The sequence below is a fragment of the Triticum dicoccoides genome, chromosome 4A, assembly GCF_002162155.2.
Source record: "Triticum dicoccoides isolate Atlit2015 ecotype Zavitan chromosome 4A, WEW_v2.0, whole genome shotgun sequence".
Lineage (NCBI taxonomy): Eukaryota > Viridiplantae > Streptophyta > Magnoliopsida > Poales > Poaceae > Triticum > Triticum dicoccoides.
In genome coordinates this window covers 729,490,020-729,492,605 of record NC_041386.1, presented here as the reverse complement: position 1 = coordinate 729,492,605, position 2,586 = coordinate 729,490,020, and positions in this window count along the sequence as shown.

Here is a 2,586-nt window from a genome sequence, read left to right as displayed (position 1 = left end):
TTTTCCATTTAATTCTTTTTTGTTTTCTGGTATTTCACGATACTACAAATTGTACACGTTATGCATATATATAAATAGATTTTCTCGTACGTATAACCGCATATATATATAAATATATATCATCGAATGTCTCACAAACAACACCATTAATTATTCACACATACACATGTATATACATATACAATTTCTCCTACATGTTGCCTTGGTGCTTTTGGAGCACGATGACAAGTGGTTCATGGGGACGGTAGCGGGTAATAGTATTCTCCTTTAGGATCTATGACCTGGTCGAGCAAAAATCTGGCTATTTCCTCTTGAAGTGGTGCTTTTGGAGCACGATGACAAGTGGTTCATGGGGGCGGTAGCGGGTAATAGTATTCTCCTTTAGGATCTATGACCTGGTCGAGCAAAAATCTGCCTATTTCCTCTTGAAGTGCTAGTATGCGGTCCGCTGGTAGGAGCTTATCCCGCACCTCTCTGAACTGTTAAGAAGGAGATCAATATGCATGTGTATTAGTTGTGTGACAAGATATTGATAATGGTGTGAATAGTGTTCTGACAAACGTACCCAGTCCTGTCTTTGAGATCTGCTCCTTTCGGACGCCATCATGCGAATGTTCTCACAAACATAGAATGCACACAGATTATTCCCCGGCGCCTGCTTCAGGGCCTTTACGAGAATGAAATTGAATCAGATAATGATTAATCAAGCATGATAATTAATTAATGGTATTGAAACAAGAATTAAAGAGATGGTAGCTAGCTAGTACTACTTAATTACTTACCTTTGGTCGATGTCCGAACAACTTTTTTGGCCATTTTCCTGGAGTCACCTTGATGAACTTTGCCCAAGCCCTGCCCGCCAGCAAAGAAAATTAATAAAGAGGTTATTAAATACTTTATATCAGGAAATGACGAACTAATAATAGGCCGAGATATAGTTAATAATGATTGAAATTACCTGTTGACTATCCTCTTCATGATGGTGTAGTCTTTATCTTCTTTAAGTAGTGAGTCCAGTACTTCAACTGTTCCTTTGTCAACTTTAATGTCTAACAAGATCCAGTGGAAACTGCATGCGCACACGTTTGCATATCTTAATTAAGCGGGCATGTGTAAAAAATTAATCAACTATCGTAAACCGTATACACTTAATTATTAACATCTAGCTAGCTAGTAAGCAAAAACAGAATTTGTATTACAAGACAGCGTGACTCACAGGAAGTTGTGAGGAAGTAGTATATCTTCATTGGTATTGAGGCACTTCAAGAACTCTAGCATGCTTTCCTCTATACTTGCTTGAGAAGTTGCAAGATTCCATGTGTACTCATTAATGATATTTGGGTCAATGAACCCAACGCCATAGCGTCCAGATTTTTTCATTTCATACATCTTCATCCTGCATATAATACCACAGAAAAGAATATATAGTGAGGATAATTACATGTAATGATTGATCAAAAATTACAGAAAGAAATCATTACAGACAATAGCAACTAACGATAGATTTGTCGAGTGCGTCTTGATTGTATAACTGAAATAGTTCTGAATACTCAACGCAAATAGCTTTCTCATGGAAGTAATGCTCCGCCTTGACATTCACCATGAGGGACTCTCGATTGGAAATCTTGGTATTGTTCATGTACCATTGATGCAATTCATACATTCTCGTTGGGAGGTTCTTGACCTTGTCTGGCTCGACCAAAGGTTGGCCCCGGACATATTTCCGTTTTACTTCCTCCTCTCTAAGCGGAGACATGGGCTCAATTTTGAGGAGTTGTCCAACAGAGATCTTGAGCATTTCAGCCTGCATTATATGCTCCTCCGTTATTACCACATCGCCTAGCTGGGGAACATTAACGGTTTCCCGACAATAATATTAGGCGCGCGGCCTCCTCTCATGTGTTGTTGGCACAACAAGCGGAGGGATCGATTGCGCCGCCTGTTCTTCCAGTTGGGGAACGGTTTTCCCGCATTTTTTGCCCGCTGCTTGTTGGCTTGAGCTCGAGCCCGCTTCCTTCTGTAGTCGTGCTCAATGTGACTTCCTGATTTGGCGCTCATAGTCTGAGTCAACAGGCTTGGGAGCTGGTGCTTTAGCCATATGAATGAAGTGGTCAATCTTTTCCTCAGGCACTTTCTCCCTTGGCGGCGGTGCAGGTTTCAGTGCAAAATGGGCGTCCACTTGGGCCTGCACTATGGCTGTGTTTTGCTCTTCGGTCATGTCGTAAGGCCTCTGAGGAAGAGGAGCGATGCTTGGACCATATTTATACCGCTTGTCTCCGCCTGTACTTCCTGAACTACCTCGACTCGTACCGCTACGCACCATAGCTGCGGCGTGTCTCTTCTACGATTGCTGAGACGGCGGAGACGGCTGACGTGGCTGAGTTGGAGCAGGAGAAGTGGCCTGACGATGTGCCGGACTTGAAGCGGGAGGTGTGGCCTGACACAGTGCCAGACTTGAAACTGGAGAAGTGGCCTGAAGCTGTGTCGGATTTGAAACCGGAGGAGTCAGCTCACGCGGTCGGGGACTTGGAGGAGGTGGCGGACTTCGAGGAGGAGTCGGCTCACGCGTTCGTGGACTTGAAGGAG